Source organism: Neovison vison, chromosome 2, assembly GCF_020171115.1.
Source record: "Neovison vison isolate M4711 chromosome 2, ASM_NN_V1, whole genome shotgun sequence".
In the NCBI taxonomy this organism is placed as follows: domain Eukaryota; kingdom Metazoa; phylum Chordata; class Mammalia; order Carnivora; family Mustelidae; genus Neogale; species Neogale vison.
Window position 1 is genome coordinate 20,712,088 of NC_058092.1, and position 8,154 is coordinate 20,720,241.

The following is an 8,154-nucleotide window of genomic DNA, read 5'->3' on the forward strand; positions in this document are numbered from 1 at the left end:
TTGGGGGTGGAGTAAGGGCTGCTGCTGCCCTCTCCTTGAAAAACAGGATGACACCCTTTTGGGGTGTCACAGTGGCCCAAGCAGCAGCTTCAGGGTTCATTCCTTGGTTCCACAATCATGGCCCCTTCAGCTCCAAAATTACAGCTGGACTTGGATTCATCATTTGTAACATTTCAGACAAAAAATTCCTGGTTGCGGGGGCGCCTGGGTGGCTCAGTGGGTTAAGCCGCTGCCTTCGGCTCAGGTCATGATCCCGGGGTCCTGGGATCGAGTCCCGCATCGGGTTCTTTGCTCAGCAGGGAGCCTGCTTCCTCCTCTCTCTCTGCCTGCCTCTCTGCCTACTTGTGATCTCTCTCTGTCAAATAAATAAATAAAATCTTAAAAAAAAATAATTCCTGGTTGCGAAAAATGGTTTCAGTTTGGGTTAAATGAAGTTATTCATAGTTGGGTTCTATAATACTGTGTAATCCAGCAGTGGTGGTGGTAATAGTGGTTGTGGGTAGCAAATTTGACCTTGGCTTAGAATTCGAGTGGCCTGGAGTTTAGGGTAGTTGCCATGAGGTTCTGCTAGATGATCTTAATAAACCTGTTCACAGAATCCTCCTTATCTGTGCTTTGTTTGTCTTTGAGGGGAAGGGGGCACCATGGTCTAGGACAGTGGTTTTTAACCATGGCTTCGCATTAGAAACTAAAAAAAATACTGATACCTCAGTGCCCCGCCACAAGATTTTCATTCAGTTAGTCTGGAGTATAGACTGGGCATTTATTTATTTTTTTTTTAAAGATTTTATTTTATTTATTTGAGAGAGAGAGACAGTGAGAGAGAGCATGAGCGAGGAGAAGGTCAGAGAGCGAAGCAGACGCCCCATGGAGCTGGGAGCCTGATGTGGGACTCGATCCCGGGACTCCAGGATCACGCCCTGAGCCGAAGGCAGTCGTCCAACCAACTGCGCCACCCAGGCGTCCCTAGACTGGGCATTTAAAAGCTCTAGATAATTCTCATGTATAACCATGGTTGAGAGACATTAGTTTGGTCAAAAGCCAGACCCCGGAGCACAGAAGGCTGAAGAATCTTGGCTCTGCCATTAACTTGCCATAGGTATTTGGATAAGTCATTTAACCTATGGGTCCTAAGTTTTCCCAGTAACTCTCTTCTAGCTATAACATTTTTTTTAAAGATTTTATTTATTTATTTGACAGAGAGATCACAAGTAGGCTGAGAGGCAGGCAGAGAGAGAGGGGAAGGCAGGCTCCCCTCCAAGCAGAAATCCCGATGCGGGGCTCAATCCCAGGACCCTGAGATCGTGACCTGAGGTGAAGGCAGAGACTTAATCCACTGAGCCACCCAGGGGCTCCTCTATAACATTTTCTGACTATAAGGATCCACAGGGGTTTGGTCTGAGCATACGGATTCTATTTGCCTTGATACTTCTTTCCTTTTCTCTTCCCCTTTCTCCTTCCTCTACAGAATGTTCTGGAAGCACTAAGCAGATCTACCATTCTTTTCAAGTAAATTAAAACTATAGTACTATATAGGGTAAAGTAGAAATGTCATTGTGGGCCTTTCCTCTGGGAATGTTCTAGAACAAGAACCTGTAGCTGCTAAACTGATGCTCACAGGGCAGGTTTTATCTTACCTGCTAAGGGGTGGTGATACACACTGCCTTATACTATTGGGCAACAATATCAAATTGGAATTACCATTGCATCAGTGCAAAGTTAAACACCCTAAGCCGCCTCCATTCATTTTTTTAATTGAAGTATAACTGGCATACAGTATTACATAGTTTCAGGTATACAACATAGTGATTTGATATCTATATACAATATGAAATGGTCACCACAGAAGTCTTGTCATCATCTGTCACCAAATTTTTTACATTATTGATGATATTACCTATGCTGTTACATAATATCCCCGTGAGTTATTTTATAACTGGAAGTTTCTACCTCTGAATCCCGTATTTTGCCTGCCGCCGACCCCTCCCCACTCTGGTAACCAGTAGTTTGTCTCCTGTATATATGAGTCTGTTTCTGTTTTATTTTCTTTGTTCATTTGTTTTGTTTTCTAGATTCCATATAAGTGAAATCATATGGCACTTGTCTTTTCTGACCTATTTTATCTAGCATAATACCCTCTAGGTCTATCTATGTTGTTGCAAATAACAATATTTCTTTGTTTTTATGGCTGAGAAATATTATATATATATATATATATCCCATTTTCTTCATCTGTTCATCTGTCTGGACACTTGGGTTGCTTCCATGCCTTGGCTATTGTAAATAATGCAGTGAACATCGGAGTGCATACGTCTTTTTGAATTAGTATTTCCATTTTCTTCAGATAAATACCCAGAAGTGGAATTTCTGGATCATGTGGTAGTTCTATTTTTTTTCTATTTTCAATTTTTCAAGGAAACTCCATACTGTTTTCCATAGAGCCTGTACCAATTTACATTTCACCAACAGTGTACAAGTGTTCCCTTTTCTCCACATTATCACCAACACTTGTTATTTCTTGTCTTTTTGATACTGGCCATTCTGACATCTGTGAGGTGCTATCTCATTGTGGTTTTGCCTTGTATTTCCCTGATGATGAGTGACATTGAGTATCTTTTCATGTGTCTATTGGCCATCTGGATGTCTTGGAAAAATGTCTACTCAGGTCCTCTGCCAATTTTTTTGAATTTTTGTATTGAGTTGCATGAGTTCTTTATATATTTTGGAAGTTAACTCCTTATTGGATATATCATTAGCAAATATCTTCTCTCATTCAGTAAGTTGCCTTTCCGTTTTATTGATGGTTTCCTTCACTGAACAAAAGCCTTTTAGTTCGATATAGTACCATTTGTTTATTTTTGCTTTTGTTGTCTTTGCCTGAGGAGACAGATCCAAAAAAACTATTGCTAAGGTCAATGTCAAAAAGCTTCCTGCCTGTTTTCTTCTAGGAGTTTTATGGTTTCAGGTCTTATATTTAAGTCTTTAACCACTTTGGCTGAGTGTGTGTGTTTTGTTTTGTTTTGTTTTTTTTCGTCCGCAACATGGACTTTTTTTTTTAATATTGTAGTTTTATTTTTCTTCAGTGTTCCAAGATTCATTGTTTATGCACCGCACCCAGTGCTTCATGCAATATGTGCCCTCCTTAATACCTACCACCAGCCTTACCCAACCCCCGACCCCTGTCCCCTCCAAAACCCTCAGTTTGTTTCTCAGAGTCCACAGTCTGTAACTTAAAAGAGTGGTTCAGTTTCATTGTTTTATATGTAGCTGTCCAGTTTTGCCTACATTTATTTTTTAATATTTTATTTATTTATTTGACAGAGATCACAAGTAGGCAGAGAGGCAGGCAGAGAGAGAGGAAGAAGCAGGTTCCCTGATGAGCAGAGAGCCCGACGTGGGGCTCAATCCCAGGACCCTGGGATCATGACCCGAGCAGAAGGCAGAGGCTTTAACCCACTGAGCCACCCAGGTGCCCCTTGCCTACATTTATTGAAGAGACTCTTTTCCCCTATTATAATTCTTGCCTCTTTTTGCCATAGATTGACCATATGAGAGTTAGTTTATCTTTGGGCTCGCTACTCTGTTACATTGATCCATGTGTCTGTTTTTGTGCCAGTAACATGCTGTTTCACTTACTATAGCTTTGTAGTATAGTTTGGAATCTAGGAGTATGATATTTCCAACTTCGTTCTTTTTGTTCTTAAAACTCCGTTCTTTTTTACGGGTGCCTGGCTGGCTCAGTTGGTGGACTGCGTGACTCTTGACCTTGGGCTCATGAGTTTGAGCCCCAAACTGAGTGTAGAGATTACTTAAAAATAAAGTCTTTTAGAAAATCCAAACAATTCCATTCTTTTTTTTCTTTTTTTTTTAAGATTTTATTTATTTATTTGACACAGAGAGAGAGAGAGATCACAATTAGGCAGAGAGGGAGGCAAAGAGAGAGGGAAGCAGGCTCCCCGCTGAGCAGAGAGCCCTTAGTGCTTCCAGAATATTCTGGCCCGATCCCAGGACACTGAGATCATGACCTGAGCTAAAGGCAGAGGCTTAACCCACTGAGCCACCCAGGCGCCCCTCTTTTTTTTTTTTTTTCTTTTTTTTTCCCCCTTCCTATTCAGAGGTTATCCTTAGTCACAGGAATGAAGCCTTTGCTTTTGATCACTAAATGCAGACCAAAACCCAACTCAGATTTCATTCTATCCTATTTCCTAGGCTAGGAATCACCCGCTTCTCCCTGCTTTTCTAAACATGTTAAGTGTATCCCTAAATTTCACGGAATTTTTCAGTACTGTTTTTCAGTGCTATGAAATACAACTATTTTAGACTCTCCATTTAACCAGGGTATAGTGTGAAGGGGTTTTGTTTTGTTTTGTTTTTTAAAGATTTTATTTATTTATTTTGACAGAGAGAGATCACAAGTAGGCAGAGAGGCAGGCAGAGAGAAAGAGAGAGAGAGAGAGGAAAGCAGGCTCTCCGCTCAGCAGAGAGCCCAATGCGGGACTCAATCCCAGGACCCTGGGATCATGACCTGAGCCGAAGGCAGCGGCTTAACCCACTGAGCCACCCAGACACCCCATTGTGAAGGGTTTTGATAACCAATCCCTGATCATACTTAAGGCCGTTTGAGTAATTCATTTTAATACTTATCCAAAATGAAATTTTTTTTTTCAAAATGAATTTTTTTTAAAGATTTTATTTATTTACCTGACAGAGAGAGATCACAAGTAGGCAGAGAGGCAGGCAGAGAGAGAGAGGAGGAAGCAGGCTCCCTGCTGAGCAGAGAGCCCCATGCGGTATCGATCCCAGGACCCTGAGATCATGACCTGAGCCGAAGGCAGCGGCTCAACCCACTGAGCCACCCAGGTGCCCCAAAATGAAATTTGATTGACAATGTGGCACTTGATTTTTAAGGGATAAACTTGAAATAATAGAATTTTTAATGTTGGACTCTGATTATGGACCAAGTTTTTACCAGTCCATGATTACAAAAATGATGTGGTGGGTTTTTTATTTTTATTTGAGAGAGCACAAGCCAGGGTAACTGCAGAGGGAGACGGAGAAGCAGGCTGCTTGCGGAGTAGGGAGCCCAACACAGAGCTCCAAGGGGATCATGACCTGAGCTGAAGGCAAAAGCTTAGCCAACTGAGCCACCCAGGTGCCCCTGTAGTAGTGGGCTTTTTAAAGTACCATCTTTGAGTCTCAGATAATGACCTTCCATCTTTTTTTTTTTTAAAGATTTTATTTATTCACTTTGACAGAGAGAAATCACAAGTAGACAGAGAGGCAGGCAGAGAGAGAGGGAAACAGGCTCCCCGCTGAGCAGAGAGCCCCATGCGGGACTCGATCCCAGGACCCTGAGATCATGACCCGAGCCGAAGGCAGCGGCTCAACCCACTGAGCCACCCAAGCACCCCCACCTTTTTAAAAAAAAAAAAAGATTTTATTCATTTATTTGACAGAGAGAAAAATCGTTAAGTAGGTAGGTAGAGGGGTGGGGAAGCAGGCTCCCCACTGAGCAGAGAGCCCAATTCGGGGCTTGATCCCAGGACCCTGAGATCATGACCTGAGGTAGAGGCTTAACCCACTGAGCCACCCAGGTACCCCAACATTCCACCTTTTTAAAAAGGATATTTCAAAACTATAAAAATAGGTGATGTCAGTCGGAAGACTTCATTTGTAAATCTCCTTAGTTGACAAAAAGTTGACATCCCTGTATTACTTTTTTCCCCTTGGTCCCGGACATCTCTAATATTAGTCTGTGAGACACTCATCTAGACTAGCCCCATCACTTTACAACTGAAGAAGCGGAGGCTGGGAATGGCAGCCTAAAACAGGAATTTAAAGCTACAGGAAGTGTTCTACGTGTGCATGGTCATTTGTGGGATAACATTTGAACCCTTACTACCTTACTATGCCAAATGTAAAATTTTTTTTGTATATTTCTTGTCTCCTTTTTATGGATTAGGAAACTGAAGCATAGTAAATTGAAGCATTGTCTGCCTGTGGGCACACAATTTAGGAATGACGGAGCCAGGATTTGATCTCAAGCACTCAGACTTAAAACCACTCCTTAAGACACTCTACACTGTCTTTTGCTCACCTCCTCTTTCATGTAGCACTCTCTAAAAATCTGGACTAGTGGCAATTTCTGCCCATCTTTTCTTTGGTCAGCACCTTGTGAAAAACTTTTCATTCACCACCCTGCTAAATGAAGCCTCTGCTTTGTCGTATCTATTCAGAGAAACTTTTGGTGTCTCCATTTGTTCACTCATAAATCAAAAAGGTTTTAAGAAAGTTTTCTGACATCACTATGCTCCTAATGTCTTTAGGTTCTATTCTAAGGGGGTGTCAAAGTTGAAGAAATTAACCTTAGTTGAGACACCAGATCCCAAGGCAGCTGGCCCATCAGTCTTTCCAATTCAGGGACTGCTGCCTTTCAGTTTGCTGATCTATACTGACATCATTGGCGCCCAAACAAAGAGCATTTTGCTTTATAAGGCCTAGGTAAATGTAAGGTGCCATTACATCAGAAGCCAGTATGACTATCAGCTGTGCTGGAAACAAGAAACATGGCCAAGGAGTAAAGAATCCTAAGGGTAAGAATGTAGCTTTAGGTTTCTTGGGTGTATGGTCAGCACTAGAAGGGATCAAATAATAGTCCACACACAGAAGCTGAGAAATTGAAAGGCAAAGTTGACATTTGTTATCAGGTCACTGTTAGCTAGAAATGGTTTCAACACCACCTTATGCCTGAAAAGGGCATGGACACTTGAAGGCCTGGACAATCTCTGTAGATAAAAGTACATTGTTCTTTTCTGTTACACTCAAAATACTTGAGAATAATTCCTTCTCAGGAATCACGTACTCATGCTCAAAGGAGGGTGTTTCCTCAGAATTTGTATTTTCCCTATCAGCCTGGTCTTTAGTATCCTACGTTTGGAAACAAGGATGTTAACAGGTCATTTGATAAGTGTTCCAATCAGTTAGCATCCTTGCCGGATAAGTTTACTGTGCTTCTGAAGGCCAGAGGAAAAGGTGATTCTCCTGCCTGCCTAAGAGTTGGTAATTTAAAAATCCCAGTTAATATTATGCTGCAGTTAAATTCTGATGCCTTGGAAATGTCAAAAGGGCAAACACCAGGCTGATGTCTGATTTAAAAAATCTAAAGCACCAGCAGCAGGGAATGAAGAAAAGAAGTAACCCCACTACAGAGATAACTTGCTATGCAGGGCCTGTTTTAGTGAACAATAATTTTGCAGTTGGTTTCTTTAAAAATGGCCAGATAATCATTGCCTGTTTTCTACAAAAATGAAAAAGTGTCGGGAATCAACCGTGTGCTAATAATAAATGTAATTGTACTAACATCTAAGTATGAGAGACAGTGGTGATATAAGAGCATGACCTTTGGCATCAGGCAGATTTAGGTTCGAATCCCACTCACCACTTGTTCTAGGGTGACTGGGTAACTCAATCTCTGAGTCTCCCCTCAGGAATCATTATACCTATCTCAACAGTGTTGTGAGGATTAAATGAGATGACCCATACAGAACACATACTTGCACAGACAAGTAAGCATTCAATAAAGCCATTACAATCAGAGGCCCTGCTATTTATCGGTCTCTTTCAGCCCGCCGTAGGCCTAGGGCAGGCCTGAATCCTAACGCTTCCTCGCACTATTTTATTACCATGACCAAATTTTTAAAATACGAAGGAGCCACAGCTGCACTATTTCATTCATGCACACTTAAAATTTGAACGCCTGCCTTCAAATTGGATCCGCCCCCTGCTGCAGTTTGTCCAGTTTTCATAAACAAACTAGAGGACCCCCTAAAGCAGCCTCCCAGATCACAATCTACAGAAATCCTCTGACCCAGATTTGGATTAGGAAGGTGATGTAGTAGCATGCATGCGGCTCTGCGGAGAAGGGCCGTTAGAAGAAACTGAGCACTCCATGCTCTGAATTCTGTCCTCTAGCTTCTCTCCAGATTGGGGTGGAAAGGCTGATGGCGCAAGCCCAGCACAAGGACAGGGTCCCAAGACTTTTGAGCCCAGCGGCATGTCTGGAAGAGAACACAGGGTAGACCGATACCTCCCCTTACAAGCCTCTTTCCTCAGACACTCTCCGGCCAAGGAAAGCCCTACCCTCCCGAGACTCTT